Source organism: Palaemon carinicauda, chromosome 8 (assembly GCF_036898095.1).
Source record: "Palaemon carinicauda isolate YSFRI2023 chromosome 8, ASM3689809v2, whole genome shotgun sequence".
Lineage (NCBI taxonomy): Eukaryota > Metazoa > Arthropoda > Malacostraca > Decapoda > Palaemonidae > Palaemon > Palaemon carinicauda.
This window is the reverse complement of record NC_090732.1, coordinates 169,338,175-169,361,461: the sequence shown is the minus strand read 5'-3', so window position 1 is coordinate 169,361,461 and position 23,287 is coordinate 169,338,175. Positions and strand designations below refer to the sequence as shown.

At 39.0% G+C, this 23,287-nt stretch overlaps 1 long non-coding RNA gene across 1 annotated transcript; it reads left to right on the top strand.

Moving 5' to 3' along the window:
- Positions 1-926: 926 nt before the first annotated feature.
- On the top strand, positions 927-19,978 carry LOC137646127 (uncharacterized). The gene is made up of 3 exons (XR_011045399.1): positions 927-1,080; positions 17,300-17,545; positions 19,818-19,978. It is a non-coding gene; the product is annotated as an uncharacterized lncRNA (long non-coding RNA).
- The last annotated feature ends 3,309 nt before the right edge of the window (positions 19,979-23,287 follow it).

Below are 23,287 nucleotides of genomic sequence, written 5' to 3'. Positions count from 1 at the left end.
TCATGAAGGCGGTAGGTAAAACAAATAGTTACAAGACGCTAAGAGGAATGCAGAGTGAAGTGTGTATGAGCAATGATTTGTTATTAGATATTTGGTACTTTAATTATATACAGTATGTGTGAGCATTTAAGTGTATTCCCTCAGCTATATGGATTGGTACAGAGAGTTTCAGGTACTTACTAAGTTGTGTTAATCTGTAACTAGTTGTGAGGAAGGGGAAGTATTTGTATTATAGAAAGCATACAGTGGGAAATATTTAGTTTCATTAAAGAGTTGGTGGTATTTGAAAGTGCAGTGCTTTGAGTCTTGTCAGGTTATCCAGCAGTTGTTCAGTCTTTTGAGTTATTGAAAAAGAAGTTAGTTCAATATATAGAATGATTTCTAAAGTATGAAGAAGTAAAAACTGGAAGTATGTACAGTATGTCCTCAACTTAAAAACTTAATAGGTTCCGAGAAGTTGTTTGCAAGTCAAATTTTTTTTTAATTTGGCTTGGGATAGGCCTAACCTGAATCCCATGCTTATGATTTCAAGCTACAAAAGTCAACAAATAGTCAGGTTTCATCTGAAATAGATATCAGGTTATTACAAAATTAATTTTGCTTACTGTATTAAATATATTGTTTTATTTCAGTATTTCTTTATCGTATCTTTGTTATTTTCAGTTGGATTTATTTGTATCTCCGAATGTTTGTAAGTTGGAAACCTCCTGTATACACAAATCATGTATAAACAGACCACAGAGGAAATTCAATTGATATAACCAGATATAAAAATCTATATAATTCTATTATTTGGTTTTCATTGATTAGAATATGACTGCACTCTTAATTCAAGAAGAAATATAATCTAATATTACAATTTAAAATGTTTAATTGAAGTTCTCTTCCAGATATAGCCATGTGGAAACGGGGCTTAGTCTCCCACACCCAAAACGGTGCTGGCAGTGAGGACGAAAAGAAGTTCGGTAGTGACAATGAGCCCCTCTTGTCCTGCCACAAAGGCCATCAAGTGGAACATAAAGGATCCCTAGTTAAATCCTGTGACAAATATGGAGTTCTGCTGTTTTTCTCTTGATGGAGGTAAATAATATGGTACTTGGCACCATGTGTGTGGAGTTACCATGACAATTTTGTCTCTAGTGTGATTTTCTATTTGCAGAGTACCATCTGAAATATTTATCTAAAAGGTTTTAGGGGCTTAATCTGTAGATATTTGTATCCTCAGAATGTATTGATAATGAAAACATTTTTTTCAATATTAATCTTACCCGATAATCATGTAGCTGTCAACTCCGTTGCCCGACAGAAATCTACGGACGGGATACGCCAGCGATCGCTATACAAGAGGGGGGTGTACTCACCAGCGCCATCTGTGGTCAGGTACTCCAGTACTTCTTGTCAACACCACCTCAATTTTTCCTCTGTCGTGCCGCCGGCAAGACCTACATGGATACGCTGTTGATTTTGGAGTCTTTGTTCACGGTTTTGGTGAAGTATTGCTCTAAAATTTAGCCTTCGCTATACAGGAAGCTTTTCCCTTAGCTTAGATAGCTTTTGGAATTAAATTGATTTATTGGTTAACGATCTTTGCTTTACTTTGGAATTCCCCCTTGACTGTTCTCTAAATTCAAGATGTCCGACCACTCTCAAGCTCCTAGAATTAGGCGATGTAGTGTTAGGACTTGTAATAGGCGTCTTCCGAAGGCCTCTGTTGATCCTCACACCGTTTGTTCCGACTGTAGGGGGAAAATCCTGTCAGTTGGAAGATCGATGTGGGGAATGTGCTGGGCTTTCGGAATTCGATTTTAATGAATTCCTCAAGTATACGACTAGGTTAGAGAGGGAGAGAGTTAGGAGGAGTTCTTCTCGCTCTTTGGTTTATTCCTCCCCCCATGATCCTCAACCTTTTCCTTCCCCTGTAGTGGTGACCCCCGAACCTATTACGAGTGCTCAGCCTGATATGTCGGATATGTTACGTGCCATTCAGGCTCTAGGTGATAAGGTGGAGTCTTTAGTGAGTGACCACAATCTTCTCTTGGCAGATGTCAAGGAACTTAAAGTGAAAAGTGCAGTGGGAAGTGTTAGTGCCAGTGCTGTGCCTAGTGTCAGTGTCAGTGTTGCGCATGAGGATACTTCTGTGCGTGCCAGTCGTCCTCCCAGTCCGGGACCTCTTGCAAGCTCCCAAGCCTAGGGGAGAAGCAACGTCGAAGGGCAAAAGGGTTCGGCAGGCCTTGATCGGCGCACAGTTGTATCCTCAGTGGTTGCGGGCGTATCTGATAGAGATCGTCACTTCCACTCCCAGACGATTGAGCCCTTAAATTCCTCGTCTGCGGAAGAAGTTTCCAGGAGGAAACGCTGGACCCAGGTCTCACGACCTCTTAAACGTAAGGTCCCGACCGAGCGAGTCCAACGGCCCAGGTGTAGCCACTGGGCCAGTTCGGACTCGCCGCAGTCATCTGATGACTGCACACCTCCTAAGAGAGGTAAAGTGATGCCTCAACAGGCCTCTGCTCCAACTTCTGTTGATCCCAAGTTGTCTATGCTGCAGACAATGCAGTCTCAGCTTGCGGTTTTGATGCAGGAGTTTCAGGCAGAGAAGGTTAGCACACCTCCTCCTGCGAGCGCTCCTCCACCTCTGCGCAGTCCACCCTGCCAGACGTATGATGTTGAGGCTCCTCCTGCCTCCATGCGTGAGCTGCCGCATTGGGAGTTGCCAGGTACCAGCGCTATGCAGCAACCTCCTCTTTCCTTGAGGCAGGAGCCTCTTGCTATGCGGCAACCTCCTCAACCCTTGAGGCAGGAGCCTCATGCTATGCGGCAACCTCCTCTACCCATGAGGCAGGAGCCTCATGCGTTGCGGCAACCTCCTCCATCCATGAGGCAGCAGCCTCATGCTATGCGGCAACCGCCTCAACCCTTGAGGCAAGAGCCTCTCTCTGCGCAGCAACCTCCTCAACCCTTGAGGCAGGAACCTCATGCTATGAGGCAGCCTCCTCAACGCATGCAGCAGCCGCATTTTTCGCAGCATGAGCCTCTTCCCATTCAACATGAACCGCATACCATGCAGCATGAGCCTCATGCCTTACAGCGTTCGCTTCTGACCACGCTTGCTCCTCAGACCTCCGCAGAACCTCCTTCACCGCAGCCTCATGACTTTGTCATTGCCAGCCCTCATCCTCTTCAGCAGAGGCGTGATGATGGATCCGCAAGTGCGCATGCACCCGTTCTACAGGATTCAGCCATTCAGCATGCCACTATACCGTTACCTCTCGCTTCTCAACTCTCAGGAGATGAGGTTTCTGAGGATGAAGCTGCTCACCTGGATGATCCTTCTTCTGATGTGGAGGAACACAAGTCGTCGCCACCTTCCTTAGACTTTCGTAAGGTCCTGACTCTGTTCAGAGAGTTATACCCTGAACACTTCGTTTCTGCAACCCCTCGTTCTCCTCCATCCGAGTTTTCTCTAGGCATGCAGCCTATTACGTCTGCCTACACCAAGCTTGTCCTCGCCAGATCATCAAAGAGAGCTTTGAGGGTTTTAGGGGATTGGTTGCAGTCCAAGCAGCAACTGGGAAGGACATCTTTTGTGTTTCCTCCTCCTAAGCTGGCTTCTAAGTTGGGCGTCTGGTATGCCACGGGAGAGGAACCAGGCTTGGGGGTCCCTGCCTCTGCCCAGGCCGACTTCTCAAGTTTGGTTGACTCTCCCCGTAGGTCGGCTATGAGACGCTCGAAGGTCTGCTGGACTTTTTCTGATCTGGACCACTTGTTGAAGGGAGTCTTTCGCGCCTTCGAAATTTTTAATTTCCTCGATTGGTGCCTGGGGGCCTTGAGCAAGAAGACTGCCCCTTCTGACAAAGACTCGGCCATGCTGATCATGTCCTGTATGGACAGAGCAATTCGCGATGGTTCTGGCGAACTTGCTTCTATTTTTGTCTCAGGAGTCCTCAAGAAAAGGGAACATCTATGCTCCTACTTATCTACTGGTATCACCCCTTGTCAGAGGTCACAGTTGCTGTTTGCTCCTCTCTCCAAGTTCCTGTTTCCGGAGGAGCTTATCAAGGAGATGGCTGCGGCTCTGATCCAGAAAGATACGCATGACCTCATGGCCTCTTCAGCACGTAAGGCTAAAATCGTTCCTTCAGTGCCGAGATCATACCGCACCCCTGTGGCTGATACACCTGCTACCAGATTCATTCCGCCCTTTCGTGGCAGAGCCCCCAGCCGAGGAAGTTCCCGTGCAGACAGTCACAGGGGCAAGTCCAAGAAAGGTGCCAAGTCCACGAAAAGCAAGCTTTGACTTCCCTCCTCTCCAGACAGCTGTAGGAGCCAGACTCAAGACCTTCTGGCAAGCCTGGGAAAGAAGAGGTGCAGACGCTCAGTCTGTCAAGTGGCTAAGGGAGGGTTACAGAATTCCGTTCTGCCGCAATCCCCCTCTGACCACATCTCCCATCAACCTCTCTCCCAACTACAAGGAGAAGGACAAGAGGCTAGCGTTACATCAAGAGGTGTCGCTCCTGTTACAGAAGGAGGCAGTGGTGATAGTCCGGGACCATCAATCCCCGGGCTTTTACAACCGTCTCTTCCTGGTGGCCAAGAAGACAGGAGGTTGGAGACCGGTGCTGGACGTCAGTGCGCTCAATGCTTATGTCACCAAGCAGACGTTCACAATGGAGACGACGAAGTCGGTCCTAGCAGCGGTCAGGCAGGAGGACTGGATGGTCTCGTTGGATCTGAAAGACGCCTACTTTCACGTTCCCATCCATCCAGACTCCCAACCTTTTCTGAGATTCGTCTTTGGAGAGGTTGTGTACCAGTTCCAAGCCCTGTGCTTTGGCCTAAGCACGGCACCTCTTGTGTTTACGCGACTGATGAGGAATATTGCGAAATTCCTTCACTTGGCAGACATCAGAGCCTCCCTTAATTTAGACGACTGGCTTTTAAGAGCCCCCACAAGTCGTCGCTGTCTGGAGAGTCTCAGATGGACTTTGGATTTGACCAAGGAACTGGGTCTCTTGGTCAATTTAGAGAAGTCCCAGCTTGTTCCTTCCCAAACCATCGTTTACCTGGGAATGGAGATTCAGAGTCGAGCTTTTCGGGCTTTTCCGTCGGCCCCAAGAATCAACCAAGCCCTAGAGTGCATCCTGAGCATGCTGGAGAAGAACCGATGCTCGGTGAGGCAGTGGATGAGTCTAACAGGGACTCTTTCATCGATAGCCCTGTTCATCGAGTTAGGGAGACTCCACCTCCGCCCCCTTCAGTACCATCTAGCAGCTCACTGGAACAAGGATATGACGCTCGAGGCGGTCTCTATTCCTGTTTCCAAAGAGATGAGGGCTACTCTAACGTGGTGGAAGAACAACATTCTTCTCAAGGAGGGTCTCTCATTAGCTGTTCAGACCCCCGACCTTCATCTCTACTCGGACGCATCAGACTCGGGCTGGGGCGCGACATTGGACGGACAGGAATGCTCGGGGACATGGAACCTGGAACAGGAAACGCTTCACATCAATTGCAAGGAGTTGTTGGCAGTTCATCTGGCCTTAATGAACTTCAAGTCCCTCCTGCTAAACAAGGTGGTGGAGGTGAACTCCGACAACACCACAGCCTTGGCGTACATCTCCAAGCAGGGAGGGACTCATTCGAGGAAGCTGTTCGAGATCGCAAGGGACCTCCTCATTTGGTCAAAAAGTCGAAAGCTCACGCTGGTAACGAGGTTCATTCAGGGCGATATGAATGTCTCGGCAGATCGCCTCAGCAGGAAGGGTCAAGTCATCCCCACAGAATGGACCCTTCACAAGAACGTGTGCAGCAGACTTTGGGCCCTGTGGGGTCAGCCAACTATAGATCTGTTCGCTACCTCCATGACCAAGAGGCTCCCATTGTATTGTTCCCCGATTCCAGACCCGGCAGCAGTTCACGTGGATGCTTTTCTGCTGGATTGGTCCCACCTCGACCTGTATGCATTCTCGCCGTTCAAGATCATCAACAGGGTTCTTCAGAAGTTCGTCTCTCACGAAGGGACACGGCTGACGTTGGTTGCTCCCCTTTGGCCTGCAAGAGAATGGTTCACAGAGGTACTGCAATGGCTGGTCGACGTTCCCAGGACTCTCCCTCTAAGAGTGGACCTTCTACGTCAACCTCACGTAAAGAAGGTACACCCAAGCCTCCACGCTCTTCGTCTGACTGCCTTCAGACTATCGAAAGACTCTCTAGAGCTAGAGGCTTTTCGAAGGAGGCAGCCAGAGCGATTGCCAGAGCAAGGAGGATATCCACTCGCAGAGTCTATCAATCTAAGTGGGAAGTCTTCCGAAGCTGGTGCAGAACCAATGCAGTTTCCTCTACCAGTACCACTGTAACCCAAGTTGCTGACTTCCTGTTACATCTTAGGAATGTTAGATCTCTATCAGCTCCTACGATCAAGGGGTACAGAAGTATGTTGGCAGCGGTTTTCCGCCACAGAGGCTTGGATCTTTCCTCCAACAAAGATCTGCAGGACATCCTTAGGTCTTTTGAGACCTCTAAAGAACGTCGGTTGTCCACTCCAGGCTGGAATCTAGACGTAGTCCTAAGGTTCCTTATGTCATCTAGATTTGAACCTCTCCAGTCAGCCTCTTTCAAAGACCTCACTCTCAAGACTCTTTTCCTCGTCTGCCTTGCAACAGCCAAAAGAGTAAGTGAGGTTCACGCCTTCAGCAGGAACATAGGTTTCACATCTGAAACGGCTACATGTTCCTTACAGCTCGGTTTTTTGGCAAAAAATGAGCTTCCTTCACGTCCTTGGCCTAAATCGTTCGAAATTCCTAGCCTTTCCAACATGGTGGGTAACGAACGGGAGAGAGTACTTTGCCCTGTCAGAGCTCTTAAGTACTATCTTAAAAGGTCAAAACCCTTGCGAGGACAATCAGAGGCCTTATGGTGTGCTATTAAGAAACCTTCGCTGCCTATGTCTAAGAACGCAGTTTCTTATTACATAAGGCTTCTGATTAGAGAAGCTCATTCTCACATGAAGAATGAAGACCTTGCTTTGCTGAAGGTAAGGACACATGAAGTGAGAGCTGTGGCTACTTCAGTGGCCTTCAAACAGAACCGTTCTCTGCAGAGTATTATGGATGCAACCTATTGGAGGAGCAAGTCAGTGTTTGCATCATTCTATCTCAAAGATGTCCAGTCTCTTTACGAGAACTGCTACACCCTGGGACCATTCGTAGCAGCGAGTGCAGTAGTAGGTGAGGGCTCAGCCACTACATTCCCATAATCCCATAACCTTTTTAACCTTTCTCTTGAATGCTTTTATTGTTGTTTTGGGTTGTACGGTGGGCTAAGAAGCCTTCCGCATCCTAGTTGATTTGGCGGGTGGTCAATTCTTTCTTGAGAAGCGCCTAGGTTAGAGGTTGTGATGAGGTCCTTTAGTATGGGTTGCAGCCCTTTATACTTCAGCACCTAAGAGTTGTTCAGCCTCCTAAGAGGACCGCTGCGCTCAGTAAGGAAGACGTACTTATTAAAGGCAGAGTAATGGTTCAAGTCGACTTCCTTACCAGGTACTTATAATTTCATTTGTTATTTTGAATAACTGATAAAAATGAAATACGGGATACTTAGCTTCTTGATTAACATGTACACTGGTTTTCACCCACCCCCCTGGGTGTGAATCAGCTACATGATTATCGGGTAAGATTAATATTGAAAAATGTTATTTTCATTAGTAAAATAAATTTTTGAATATACTTACCCGATAATCATGATTTAATTGACCCACCCTTCCTCCCCATAGAGAACCAGTGGACCGAGGAAAAAATTGAGGTGGTGTTGACAAGAAGTACTGGAGTACCTGACCACAGATGGCGCTGGTGAGTACACCCCCCTCTTGTATAGCGATCGCTGGCGTATCCCGTCCGTAGATTTCTGTCGGGCAACGGAGTTGACAGCTACATGATTATCGGGTAAGTATATTCAAAAATTTATTTTACTAATGAAAATAACATTTTCCCCAGTAGTTTACTTTTTTTTATATTCAGGCCAGAGACATTTGTTTTGTCTTTAATGTTTTCTGTCTTGAGTGTTTGCTTAGTGAACATAAGAGCTCAGAAATATGGGTACAGTGCTGCTGTACTGAATAGGATTCGTGTGGGAAATGACTTAAAATTTGTGAATGCACGTCTAGGACATGAAACGGAAGGAAGAAGGTAAATTATTATTATTTTAACTACATGCTAAGCTACAACCCTATTTGGAAAAGCGGAATGCTATAAGCCAGACGACTCCAACAGGGATAATAAAGAAGTTGAATGTTATTTTTCAGTGATGATTTATTTGACAAGGTACTTCACAAATTCATTGAAGGTCAGGTTATTGTGCATACTGTGTAGGAAAAGTTGTCTCAACATTGTGTTCTACTGGTTGTATGAAGTTGGTTCATTTGCCTGTTATACATTTATTTTTTCCTCACTGGGCTATTTTCCCTGTTGGGGCTTATAGCATCCTGCTTTTCCAACTAGGGTTGTAGCTTAGCAAGTAATAATAACAACAATAATTGTAGCTGGTGTTGGTTTTGACCCCTTGTTGCCATACAAGATTAACCCTTTTACCCCCAAAGGACATACTGGTATGTTTCACAAAACTCATCCCTTTACCCCCATGGACGTACCGGTACGTCCTTGCAAAAAACTGCTTTTTAAAATTTTTTTTTTTTCATATTTTTGATAACTTTGAGAAAATTCAGTCATTTTCCGAGAGAATGAGACCAACCTGACCTGTCTATGACAAAAATTAAGGCTGTTAGAGCAATTTTTAAAAAATATACTGCAAACTGCTTGAAAAAAAATAACCCCTGGGGGTTAAGGGTTGGAAATATCCAAATAGCCTGGGGGTAAAAGGGATAATTCTCATTCTGTACTTAGGTGAATGGCATATATTATTCCTTCATTTTTAGAGTTGGTTCATATATTGCTGTAATTTTATATCCTTTTCAAGCTTTCTTTTTTCAAGATTTAAGTGTGTTTTTTTTTTAAAGTTATACCATTTTTATTTTTTGTGCTCTTCCTCTCTTCATTCCTTTAGATTTCCTAAGCAGTTCAGCCTTTAGAGGCAATTGTTTTAGTTTTACTTTCCATTTAACTTTTAGATTTATATTCCTTTTAATTTTACGGTGAATTTCCATTCATTTTTAGGCTTATTTTCCATTTCAATTTTACGTTTATTTTCCATTGCAATTAACAATTGATAAGTATCAAGATGATAGATTAATACAGTATTGCAAGTCAAAGGAAGAAGTCTCCAGCCTAGAAGTATATTTAGTCTTTAAGGACCTGTCATAGAAGCTGAGAGACATATCAGTGAACTACACAGAATTGGAATTGAATGGCGACGGTAATGAAGTATTAAAAAAAATGGGAACGGTTTATTCCTAACATACTTGTAACACGCCCATTAAAGAAATTTGACATTTTTAAAAATCCATGTATGAAACGCAAGACTTCCAAGACATGCCATGTTATGTAATGAGCAAGGAGGTTTATGAATAAATATTTGATATACATGGAAGACACATGGAGTAAATTAGGTGTCAGGAAAATATCGACATAGTAATGGAATATGAATAAAACACAGAATCTAGCCAATACCTACTTATTTTAATTTTGTAACCATCTTCGGACAGAAACTTTCCTGTGCAATGGTGACGTGCTATCATCTAGCAAAAGCAAATAAAGACAAATGCTAGTAACCCATCAAACTTTTGAACCATAAGGTTAACAAGCTGTCTGTATGAAGACTATGGAAAAAGTGTAAATTCAAGATAAATTTGGTTTTAAAAAACAATTTGACAGTAATAACCTTACCTTAAGGCAGATCACAGAAAAATATACCTACAGCTAATCCATTGTCCCTTTGAATACCATGTTCAAAGGAGATTTTAGAGAAAAATAAGTAATTGTTGTAATACTTCTTGGCATCAAAAAGGTTTATTAAAGTTAATGGAGATATACTATATAGATCTTACAAAGTGTACTTTTCAGGGGCATTTATATAACATTTACGCTGAAGCATGTAAATTGGAAAATGGTGTCCCACAGGAAAGTGTTCATAGTGACATTCTTAATTACAATGAAAAAAATATAGAACGATTATAGAATGGAAGGACAAATAGTTTACATAAATTGAGGATTTTATAATATTTTACATAATCAAATTTACTCAGCATTGCTCTTAAAAAGTAATTATAGTTCTTTGATATCGTTAGTACAGTAGGCTTTCAACTTTCTATAGAAGAAACTGAATCAATTATGTTTTTCAAAGTTACAAGAGGGAGCAAAAAATTTGGATCTTGATATAAACATTAGAAATCACCTAATCCATACCAACCAAACAGTAAAATTCTTCGGTTTAATCTTTGGCACACTTAAATTGGAAATCTTACATTGCATACATGAAAAGCAAAAAAATAATTAAATCTCTTTTCCAATTAGGGTTGTAGCTTAGCAAATAGTAGTGATAATAATATATTTAAGATTGCCCCGTTTTCAAGTCATAACATATATATTGGAAACAAATCCTTAAAGGAAATTTTGTCAGAACATTTTTATCCTCGTTAAATTTTTGAGTTGTAGCATATTAAATAAGATGTAATAAATTGATTAAAAGTAGGCCCTTCTTGCCAGCAATATGGAGGTATAGATTGTTAACTCTGATTGGGATAAACTAACTTTTTAAACATGTCAGTAATTCATGGAGGAATTGCTTTGTGTTTTGTGAATTTTCGCAATCTGTAATAAATGATCATACCTCATCAGTATCCCAGATTTTGGACTCTGAGATTAAAGTTTTAGATTCATTTGGTGGTTTTGCTCTTAGTTTGAGCTCTATGCTGGAGTTTTCATTCATGTGTTTTACTGTTTTTTTCTCTTTTTCAGTAGTCTTTGGAATTTATATACTCATTCTGAAATTAATTTGGAATTTCCATTTATAAGGTCTGACATTGGTATTTTATACTTGAGATACTTTGTTTTGACAGACAGGCTTGAAAAGCCTACCTGGCGTCTGGCTAGAAAGAAAGGAAAGTTAGTTAGTTTTCCTTTCTGGTGTCTTTCCATAGCAAGAAGCATGTTACCTAGGATATGATTTTAAGTTATTTCTCACTGGTCCAAAGTTATTTAGTAATCAAATTTATTAGTATCTGTTTTTCTCTCTCCAAAGTAAGTTGGATTCCTTTTATGCTTGATGTCCAAGATTTTTTGAGTTTGTTTGATTTTTTTTTTTTTTTGCTTTATATTTCATCTGTTCAGCTTTTTGTTTTTCATGGTCAGAGTGATTGTACTCAAATTTCAAGGTTTATCTAGAAGTTCCTCCTCCAAGGTCTAAAAGTTTTCATTTAGTGCTAGAATGTTTTTGTTTCATCGTGGTGTTTCATTGTCTATAGTGTGATGGATTCTTCAATTAAAAAATTTATTCAGAATTTCTATCTCTCGCATTTGAAATTTATATTCTATGCTTGATTTCTTAATTACATTTTGGTTGTTTCTGTTCTCTTGGGGATTTACTCCATTGAATTCAAGGATTAATCTGTAGTTTCTTTTTCTCAGATTTGAAGTGTGTTCCCTGATTTTTTAACTCCATAGTCTGAGGGATTTTAATGTACAAAACATTTTTCTGGTCATAAGGTTTTTCTTTTTCTGTTTTTCATTCAACTCTGTTGACATACTTTTGTAGAGTCTGGAAGCCTTGTAATATGCCTAAGTCCCAAGATAATTCTAAATGGTTTCTCTCTGAGCTTTAAATTTTTATTCTAATCTAACTTCCTCTTCCTTGGTAGGGAGAATTTTCATACGTCCGAGTTACATAATTCATTTAAAGTTAGTTTCTGTTTTGTCCAAACTATTTGTTTTATGCTCCACTCATGACTTACACTCTAATAACTTGAATGGTTTGTAATATGCTTGACTTCCAATATTCACTTTAAATTTCTTTTGTCTTTGGTCCAATATTATTTCATAGAGCTTGAATTCTCATCTCTGTGAGGCCTGGGTTTTTTACCATTTAAAGTCAAGTACAGTGGTACCTCTACATACGAATTTAATTCGTTCCACAACCAACTTCGGATGTAGAAAATGATCGGATGTAGAAACGAATTTTCCCATAAGAATACATGGTAATTCATTTAATTCGTTCCTCAGCCTAAAAACCCATAATAAATCCTTAATAAATGGCTACACATAATTACACATAACAATAACATAACTTCATAATATGAAAGATAATTACAAAGAAATAATAAATAAAAAATGTGTTTTATTACCACTTTACCTTAGAGACAGGCCAACGCAGGTGTAGGATTTGCTACGCCATGAGGAGACGGACGATCGGCGAGAAGGTACACATGGTGTTAACATGTTCTTTAAATAAATACTCTCTCTCTCTCTCTCTCTCTCTCTCTCTCTCTCTCTCTCTCTCTCTCTCTCTCTCTCTCTCTCTCTCTCTCTCTCTCTCTCTCTCAGAAAAAAATAATAGACGTCTCTAACACTAACAGTGAAGAGAAGAACAAGAGAGAGAGAGAGAGAGAGAGATTAAACAAAAATGAGAGATTAAACAAAAATGAGAGATTAAACAAAAATGTGTTGTGTAGCCTACATATGATTTTTAACAGCGTTAACGAGTTGAAAGACAGTTAAATGTAACTAAAAAAAACAATATCAGAGAATCTGAATTCCTTTATTAACTAGAACAAATATTTATACAAACACACTCGTGTGCGTATGCGCAAACACACACACACGCACGAGGAGACACGATCGGCGAGGAGGGAGAGATTGTGACTGAGATAACATACCGTAACTTACACTACGGAAATTTTAATTTAACTTAGCTTATTTATTTATTTTTTTTATATATTTAATTTTTTATACATTTTTTTCTCTAGATTTTTTTATTTTCATCACTTTCAGTGACGAGTTACGGTATGTTATCGCAGTCACCATCTCTACCTCCTCCCCGACCGGCTCTCTTACTGCGTAGCAATTTTTGCACCTGTGTGTGTGTTTGTGCATACGCACACGAGTGTGTTTGTATCAATATTTGTTTTAGTTAATAAAGGAATTCAGATTAGCTGTTATTACTTTCTTAGTTACATTTAATTGTTTTTCAACTCGTTGACGCTGTTAAAAATCATATGTACTCTAAACACATTTTTTTTAATCTCTCTCTCTCGAAAAAAAAAAAAATAATAGACGTATCTAACACTATAACAGCGAAGAAGAACGAGAGAGAGAGAGAGAGAGAGAGAGATAGAGAGAGAGAGAGAGAGAGATCTTATTTAAAGAACATGTTAATGCTATGTTTAGAGAGAAACAGAAAAAGAGAGAAGTCTTATTTAAAGGAGCTTGTTAATGTTATCATGGTTTTCTTTGCTTCACTTTTTTCTTTCTTTCTGTTCATCACGCTGGCTCTTTTCACAAATGATCATTGCCAACAATCACTTTGTCCTTTATCCCTATCAACAAAAGGCGTTCTATCTCTTCCAGGGTATTGCTAAGATGTCTTGTAATAATAGTGATCCCCTTCGATGGTTATTTGCTTTAATGGCTGCCTTCAGCTTGATGATCCTCGAGATCATAGGCCTATTCCGGCCATATTGTTTAGCCATACAGTAACACTCACATGCACACTGCTCTCATGTTTTTCTATAATTTCTTGCTTCAATTCTAATGAAAGAATTGCCCTCTTCCTGTACTGAAACTTAGCTTCTTAGGCACCATGATTATAGGTAAAATCAAAAAGGAAATGTGAGAAAAGGAAGAAAATAAGCACTGTTAATAACAGACCAAACAGAGGACAACCACACGATACACACAAGAATAGAGAACTGAGCACTCGACGCTCAATGGCGAAATGTTTACTTCGTGTGTCAAAAATTTACTCGAATTTTACTTCGGATGTTGGAAAATTCGGATGTAGATACGTTCGTGTGTAGAGGTTCCACTGTACAATACTATAATTTTTACATGCATTAGTATTATGATCCAGAATATATTTATTTTTCTTACAGGCTGATGGATTGTCTTTTTCATTAATTTTAAGGAGTGCCTGTGCATTAGGCAAGTAAATATATTTTAGGTGTTATATGATATTACTTGAAAAAGCCCCACAAATTTTAATTAGGACTTACCCTTCTGGTCTTGAAATTTGTTCTTATTTGTAGATGAATCTTTTTAGGCAAGGTTTTAAGTCAAAAGCTGTTCATCTCATCAGTAGTTATTAATCTTTTCTCTCTGCCTCAGCTTGCTGTATATCTGTTGCAATTAGCCGCTACATTTTAATTTAAAGATGCTAGCTCCCTCCTGTCTTTGATTAGAAACAAATTGAAAAGCAGAGACAGTTTGTGAAGATGTGATAGTATAAAGCATAATGGAACTATGTTATCATTACAGCTTTGTAGAAAATGTTAGTTTTGCAATGAATATTTCCTTTACTGTACATAAGGAAAAACCTACATATCATTGAATATTTCCTTTACTGTAAATAAGGAAAAACATACATGACCAAAATTTCCTTAGATTAACAATGAAAAACCTGAGGGTTTATGATTAAAGCTTTTTTTAGTTATGCTCAAAACAGGTCCCCACCATTTGTTATAATGAAGGTGATAAACTTTTTTGGAATTTACAGCACTAAGATCATGGCAATCAGATTGTCGTATATACCACCATATAAAAGTATATCAGGCCTGCAGCCCATTACAGTACTCAAAATGATCCACAGAATTATTATTACCTAAGCTATAACCCTAGTTGGAAAAGGTACTTACAAATTATTTGTTCAGACTTATTTTTTCTTAACCATATGATGGTACTGTGTAGGCTTTTGTTGAGTTTGGGGTTACATTATGTAGTTTTGCTCATCCCCATCGTTTTTCTTTTTTTAAAGGCAAGACTCAAGTGCTTATGATACCCTACAAAAGGTTCAGCTTATTACTCACAGCAGACAAGGCAACTGTTATTGTTCATTCTTATACCTATTTAAGTGGTCTTCAGAGATTTTTTTTTTTTTCTTAATACATTATGCTAATAGCAAGCAGCTCTTCTAGGGAAAGGACATTCCAGAATCAGACCATTGTTCTCTAGTCTTGGTTAGTGCTATAGCCTCTGTACCTTGGTCTTCCTATGTCTTGTTGGAGTTCTCTAGAGTACACTCGGGCACACTATTCTGTTTTTAAATTTCGTATCCTCACTGGACTATTTTCCCTGTTAGATACCTTGGGCTTATAGCCTTCTGCTTTTCCAACTAGGGTTATAGCTTAGGTAATAATTCTGTGGATCATTTTGAGTAAAGGGCTGCAGGCCTGATATACTTTTATATGGTGGTACATACAACAATCTAATTGTTATGTTCTCTGTGCTGTAAATTCCAAAGTTTTTCACCTTCAGTGTAACAAATGGTGCGTACTTGTTTTGAGCATAACTAAAAAAAAGCTTTAATCATAAACCCTCTGGTTTTTCTTTGTTGATTTAAGGAAATTTTGGTCATGTATGTTTTTCCTAATCTACAGTAAAGGAAATATTCATTGCCATGTAGGTTTTTCCTTATGTACAGTAAGGGAAATCTTCATTGCCATGTAGGTTTTTCCTTATGTACATTAAGGGAAATATTCATTGCCATGTAGGTTTTTCCTTATGTACAGTAAGGGAAATATTCATTGCAAAACTAACATTTTCTACAAAGTTGTAATGATAACATAGTTCGATTGTGCTTTATCACTTCTTCACTAACTGTATCTGATTTTCAATGTTTCTTGTAATAATCATAGCTTTTGTCTTTGCTGGATTTATTTTTATGCAGGTATAATTCAAATACCCTTCTTGCGTAATTTTTCAATTCACTCATGTTAGAGTTAAATTCTTATTCTCGTTCTTGAATGTATTACACAAAAAAGTACAATCTTCAGCTTATAGATTTCATGAGTTTTGAGATAATTTTTCTCGAATGTCCTGCTGGGAGGAACATATAGAGGAGACTTCCCCTTTTTGGCTTCATTTGTTCGTCGGCTACCCCCCAAAATTGGGGGAAGTGCCTTGGTATATGTATGTATAAGATTTTGTATGACTACCTACATTCGATTCTGTAGTAGCTCTACATTTGACCTCAGTTGTTTTAAACCTGGCTGTTTTTACACGTGCATAATCCTGGCTATTTGATGATGCTATTAAGCTATGAATGACCATTGCTTTTTCTAACATTCTTGGTTGGTGCTTCATGCTTATTTTTATATTAGGTTGAGGATAAGTTATTTCCATACGAGGTTTGGATTTCAATTTTTTTTTCTTGATTTATGAAAGATCCTTGGTTTTTTTTTTTTTTTTAATTTTACTTGTTCTATGGTTTCCCTTAGTTTTGTTTTACGTTTTACTTTGTTTACAGTGCTTATATACCGTATAAAATATCACAACACATGCAACATTTATTCTTACCTATAACCTGATCTATAAGGACTGTATGAAGTATTCAGTTGAATTGAGCATCAAGAAAAACATTAAACTTTATTTAATTTATTCTTTATTGCTGTTAGGGTCAACATGATTGTGTTCTAGATCTGTATTGACATAAACAAATATTCAAGTCTGTTAGTGTATATCTTAAACAATACAGCAATGCTATACTTTATTTCTTGGGTCTTGCGTTCACTATGCAAACACTTGGAGAATGTTAGTATTATATGCAAATTGAACTGAAGTTTTGGTTTAAAAGTATGGAAATTATTTTTTTTTGTAATCAAACTTCGAAATGTATAGTAACAAAAAGATTAGTTTGAAAATGATAATCTTTGCTACCCGAGAAAGTCTTACTTTGGAGAGTTGGGAGTTTTATACTAATGGTTTTTTCATCCAGAGTAATTCAGCCTTTTTATGTGGTATTTCTATATACTGTACAAGAGATTTTGATGTATTTTGAACTGAATGTTATTTATGATATTTATTGAAGGTAAGACCCGCATTATATACAGGAGGCATGTCTTACTATTGTACAGTAGAACGTTTGCTGTACATGTTATTTACAGCTTTAGTTTAGTAGGTAATGCATATTACTGTAGTCAACTTAATAGCCTTTCCACTTGTACTATTACGTTTCCATGTTTTTCCAGACTGATAAGGTACTTGGCTAGTTACGGACTGTGTGTTATACTGATATAGAGATAGACAATAAATTGAATAAATATCCTGGAAATAGAAGGATGGTCTGTCTCAAATGAATATTACATATTAATAAACTATGAAGCTTTTCCACCTTTATTCTATCATAATCATGTTTTTTCCAGGTTGATAAGACACTCGGCTAAGTAATGACTAAATGTTATCCTGATAAACAAATCGGCAACAAAGTGAATACTTTATCTGGAACAGAAGACGTACAATATCATTTGGTCGTCTTCGTTATCTGGAGGATGCGAATCGTGTTGCTATGCTTATAGTTTGCTCAAGTACATCTGGACGAATGAAGTGTTCTCTGAAGCCATATTTATCTGGGCTGTTCAACCGTATACCCTGTAGGGGCAGAGAATCCGGTAGGTAATGTAGTGTTGTAGAATATGACAATCCTGTCTGTGGCAGACTTTACACTTGGTAATGACTGATTTCTCTGCATTTATGTTTACTCTCGTAACTTGCCACATGTATGAGTACCCCATTCCTATTGTGCACATTTTTAGTGCTTGAGGAGAGAGGTGGCATTGTAATTTGATGGTCCTGATATCCCATTAATTGCAAGCTATCTCCTATCTGACTCACTATTGCTATTCTGTCATTGTCTCTCCAGTTTTTCAGCTCTCTTCCCACCTTCCTCTTGATTGAAGATAGTTATTGCTGTCATACTGGACTTGTCTTCCCGCACCTTCTAGGGTTAAGACATCCTCTCGATCATTTCCCATTATTCCGTGTGACAGGGCCCAGATGAACTTGACTGATCCTCCTTTGTTGTTGATCTGGCTATTAGTTGTAGTATGCTCCACATGTATGTTTTAGACTCGCTTTTCTTACTGGTTAGGGATAGCCCTGCTGTTGCTAACCAAAATGATGTCTTTGCTGTATTTCTTTCCCAACTTGATTCTGTCTAGAATTCTGAAAATCTGTTAAAGAGTACTGGAGGTTCCATCACTAACTTCTAGACCCTCTGTAAACTCCCACAAAACCCTGCACCATTTGTTCCATCATCGAGTACAGATCTATCTGTGTATACTGTTACTCCTTATTATGTTCTCTAATTTTCTAAGGAACTCTTGTAGTAATTCCTGCCCACACTGTCTTTCTTTCTCGTAGCGATTTGTTCCATTGCACTAATATCGATGGTATGTCATGGGGTGCCATTTCATGTGTTTAGTACTTCGCCTTTGCTTCAGTGTAGTCTTTTTCTATGTTCGTCATCTTTGCATCGGTTTGCTCTTGCTTTTCTTTCCCACTTTGTAGATGCCTTCGACCGATTTAGCAGTCTGTCCCTACACTCGTATTCAGCTTTATCAGCCGCTGTTCTTATGAGTTGTCCTGCTACTATTATTTCCTTAAGGCGCTGTTATGATTGGTAGTCCTGCCTCCTTTCTCAGAATGTGAGCATCATCACACATCGTGTATCATAGACAATTCTGATTTCCTTCAGCTGAATGCTCACTAATATTTTAGCCTGCCTCTTGGGTGATGTTTGCCTGGGAGCTGGCCCTATATTGAATGATTGATCCTATCAAGATGTCAGTTTTTGAGCATTCCGACAGTTGACACGAAATTCCGCCTAGCCAACTGCCAACGTTGCAAGTGGCTTATAAATTACACAGACTTTTAACCCTCTTTATCTCTGTTAGTGTGGTCTTCTTAAAATTACACCTATGTACTTGAAGGAATTAACTTGTTCTACCTTGTCCTTGTATTGAAGTTACAGTCCCCTTTTCCTTTTCTTCTAATCTTTATCCTATCAGTTGAAACGATAAGGCTATCGTTATTGCAGACTTTGGTGATCTTGTCTAGTGCATTGTGTACTTGTTGTATAGTTCAAACTTGAGTACTATGTCATCTGCACATATGACACAGGCAAAGGGGAAGACAAAAAGCATAAGTACATTAATTAATGTAGGTGATAATACACCTCCCTAGGGTTTTCCCAACTTTAGTGTCTTCCATGATGGCATCGGTCCTTGAAATTAGCGTGCGCACTGTCTGTCTACTAGGTAATCTTTGATGATGTGTAGCAGGGTACTGCTCATGTGGTTTGATGACTTCATGGTTTGCTTTGTCGAGTGCCTATTTTAGGTATTTTAGGTCGATGAAGATCTTTGTGTTTGGTCCTCTCATGACCTTATATTATGCAGAATTGGGTACTTTTTGTTTATAAAACCATACATGTTATTTAGTTTCCCTTGTAGGTAATGGTTTAGTCTGTTCAGGACAATTCTTTCAAAGTACTCATAGACACACTTTGTGAGATTACAGTGTTCCTTACAGCTCAATAGAAAAATACAATTACAATTGTTAATTTGAAGATGACTTTGCAGTATTCTGTCATAAAGCTATTTTGATGGTTTGACCTGATAAAACCAAAATGTGGGCAATATTTTGATTGAAGGTTTTCAATTATTGACTTGGATATAAATTTTTAGCATTGGTTAAATTCTAAGTGAATTCTCTTCAGGTTGGTGGTTCTGTTTTGCTGCTTAAAAAGCTCCAGAAAATATTAGTAATTTTAATATACGCTTAGATTCAAATACTACGCTAAGCAAAATACTTTTTTTTTTTTTTTTTTTTTTTAAACATGCTATGATCATCACTAGATTAAGATGGTTTTTGTTTTTTCAGCAAGTGAATACCAAACTGGAATTACGAGTTGGAATGCTTCTGGTAGTTTCGTGTACTTTTGTGTCCATTACCCATGAAACTACTTCATTCAAGAAAACTGCAGCACTCAATTACGTATGGGAAACGAGTGGGTTCTTTACCCTCTTTGCTGATAACCAGGATCTACCCTCTTTGCTGATACCCAGGATCTACCCTCTTTGCTGATACCCAGGATCTACCCTCTTTGCTGATACCCAAGATCCACCAAGAGAAGGCCCACACTCAGTAGGGAATGATTTGATGACATATGATGGGCCTGCTCACCTCTCCTGCCAGTTCTGTGAGATGGCATGTCCAACCTCATCATTGTGCTGGTTCATTTTTACAGTGGCCTATTTCAACTGAACCTGTGTATCTTAGGCAAGATATCACATTATTTGTAGTATATTATTTTGAAAGGGGAATGAATATACTGATGTATTCCTATAAGAAAATTTTTGAACCAGCAGTTTTTACATTTAACATATAGGATACCCTATAAGTGTTTGGTCTACATGCTACTACTGTATTACTTTTATTTCTTCTGCGTCTCCAAGACATGAAGTCTTGGAGACGCAGAAATAAAAGTGATACAGTAGTATGTAGACCAAACACTTATGTTAAATGTAAAAAACACTGCTGGTTTGAAAAAATCTTTATAGGAATACGTTCGTGAATACATAAGTATATTCATTCCCCTTTCAAAATAATATGCTACAAATAAAAACTACAAAAAATGTGATAGCATAAGATACCACAGGTTGAGTGGAAATAGCCCGCGGTAACAACAACCATAATAATGTGAAGATCACCTAATACGCAAGTGAAGTGAAAATTAAGAAATAAGAGTCCTAGTAAATTAAATTTTTATTTAATCCTATTACATAATGTATTACAAATATCTTGTAGTTGCCATGAAGGTTGCACATGCATTGTCCAGAAAAATACATGTTGCACATACTTCAGCAACTTGTACTTTGAGTGAACAATCTCCGATTCTTATACCCTGCTTTTCCTTGGTATTAAAAAGTCTACTTAAGAGTTCTTCTTCAGATTTCATGCAAACCAAATCTTGAAGACTTAAATACCTCCACAGCATAGCAGAGACAATATCCAATTAGTTGCATGTTTGAAGTTTACTTGGTTTCTCGCAGCAGACTTTATGCAACTTGATACTTGAAGATATATGCCTTTAATACCAGACGAGACTCCTCACTCAAGAGCACAACATCCACTGTAAAGAAAAAAGTTGATTTTGTAAACAGTATAAGTGTAAATATGATGTGAATTTTCTTTAAAATACTTTCCAATCTGTTCACTTTGTAAATTATGTCATTCATTTAAAGTAATGAATTAATTTTTTATAATTTATATGGGGGTCATAAACTTTTCTCGCATGTCTAGTACAAGTTTTTGCAATACTTAACATAATTGATATCACTTCTTTGAACTTTGATAAATTATATATATGATCTAACCAGGATATGAGGAGATAGATAAACAAATACTAAATATATGAGAAACAAAAAATGTAAGATGTCTAAACTTGAGGGGAAAACATGACAAGAATACAAAAGTACAAAATTTTTTAGTTCAGCAAATTTAGCTACATTTTGCATATAAGATCATTCAACACGTGAAATGAAACAAATAAAAAACCGGCTAATAAAAAAAAAAAATTACAAACCCACAGACCGAACTCTCTAGCTTAATAATGTCAGTGTTAAAATTATCAGGAAAAAATACCTACATTTGCAAAAAAAGCATGATGGTTAAAGGGTTAAGTGATTTATTGTTGAGATATGCTGTTGTCCAACAGAACGTACTGAATTAAAGACTTCAATATTCAAAGGTCCAAAATTCCTCTGGAGGAGGCCTGATTTTCATATCTGGCCCCATAGACCTAGTTAGATCTGAATGCAATAGATGATTTGAATCATGAACGGCCTTATACAACATGCACAAAGAACTAAATGACTGTCAGAGCTAAAAATCCAAATTAGGAATTTAACAAAACCCACATTTCTTTCCAACAAATAAAAATGAGTCAGCAGCTGCAATGAGAGAGGAGCAAAGGTATACTCAAAACAGGGTAAAATTTAAGAATTAGTAAAACTATTTCCTCATGTATCATCAATTATCAGACTAGGCCAAAATTTTGTTCAATTGGAGATGAAACCGACCAAATGAGCTTCTCCAAAGTAAATTTGCAATAAAAAAATCACGCCCATAATTTTAGATGAGTTTTATATACTGTAGTTTGAGGAATGACGAAATATACATTGGGCAAGGAGGTTTACAAAGTCACAAGCACAGAAAACTTCTGGAACAGAATCAGAAAAATTTCCTCGGTTTCCTATTTCGGAGATAAACAGTTTCATGTAAGTGCTGAGCAAACTCATAGGAGGATATGGCAAATGAGGATCTTAAATGATTAAATTCAGCCTAAAACCAATAAACATGGGCCTGCACATCACCCATGGCCGAGACGAAGGCAGAAGCTAAAGGTCTCGGCTCGCTAAGAAGGGCAGGAAAAACTATGTCAACAACCACTATCAAAAGCTTAATTGTCATTCTTCATAATTAAATTTCCAGGAGACTGAAACGAAATACCCAAAGAAAGATCTGGCCTGGAAAGGTTAAGGCTCCGGCTTTATTTCTCTTCCGAGGCTGAAGTAGTCGGAAAAGAACAATCACACCTGGCTTTCTTCCTGCATCCAATGAACTTCTCCCATTGAGAGGATAACCACTTCCTACACACATCACAAGGAGAATACATAGAACACTCACGTCCTCTGCACAAAGGACGAATGAAATGAGAATCAACGTCAATGTAGGTCATAAATTTACCAAAAGGGTGCCCTTCAACAACAGGCCATGTACACATGAACACTTACTTCACACTCATGCTGAAGATAAAGAATAAAAGGGCCGAAGAGGTCAGTAACAAACAACAATTGACTGGCAAACGGAAGCAGAGTGAGGATCCCAGACACGAGCACTACGCAACAGCCCTAAGGTGGATGATGCAGCCTTCTTCACATTAAAGGTCTTTAAAGGTTGCTAATGAATGGCAGATGCAAGGGACAGTAATATTGCCCTAGCAAGCAGGACAATGCCCTAGAGACTGACCATATATTATATGATCAGCGCCCAAATCTCTCCACACAAGCTAGGACCAGAGAAGGCCAGGCAGTGGCTGCTGATGACTCAGCAGATAGAACTAGAGGCTCTCCCAAACCCCCAACCTTAGCTCACAAGGATGGTAAGGTTGCAGACACTAATGGCACCAACGAGTGTGAGCGGGACTCGAACCCCAGACTGGTAAACACCAGGCAGAGACGTTACCAACAGATCAATAATTCTTCAATTGGTCGTAAGAGGCTACACCAAATGACGAGGGTTTCTATCCACATATGAACTAACGTTATTTATGAAAAAGCAACATAAAT